The sequence below is a fragment of the Phalaenopsis equestris genome, unplaced genomic scaffold (assembly GCF_001263595.1).
Source record: "Phalaenopsis equestris unplaced genomic scaffold, ASM126359v1 Scaffold000223, whole genome shotgun sequence".
Taxonomy (NCBI): domain Eukaryota; kingdom Viridiplantae; phylum Streptophyta; class Magnoliopsida; order Asparagales; family Orchidaceae; genus Phalaenopsis; species Phalaenopsis equestris.
This window is the reverse complement of record NW_018164665.1, coordinates 642053-642489: the sequence shown is the minus strand read 5'-3', so window position 1 is coordinate 642489 and position 437 is coordinate 642053.

Genomic DNA, 437 nt, shown 5'->3' with positions numbered 1-437 from the left:
AAACACTCAAATATTGAAACAAAATATCTCACAATTAAGGGAATCACTTAAAGCCTTACAATTAAGGTAAATTGTGTTGTGTGTCATATCACAAAGAATTTGCATGTGTTACAACTGTAGGTGTAAAAATTATAATGATGAAGAAGAATATTTATTTATTTTTCTAGTTTTATAGATTCTTGATGGCTTTTAAACTAAAATCCAATGGTTTTTAATAATTTTATCATGTAAACCGACAACTAATTTCCTTTGGTTAGTATACCGACCAAAAACCTATGGCCCTTTGATGGCTATCGATGGAATGAAGGTCATTCAGATGGCCCATAAAACCACAAGCAATTGTAACTTTCGTCTTATGCAATAGTTTACCAACGATTCAAGCCGTCAGTTCATACCAATGGCTTATAGATATATTACCATTGGTCACCCTCTTTCAG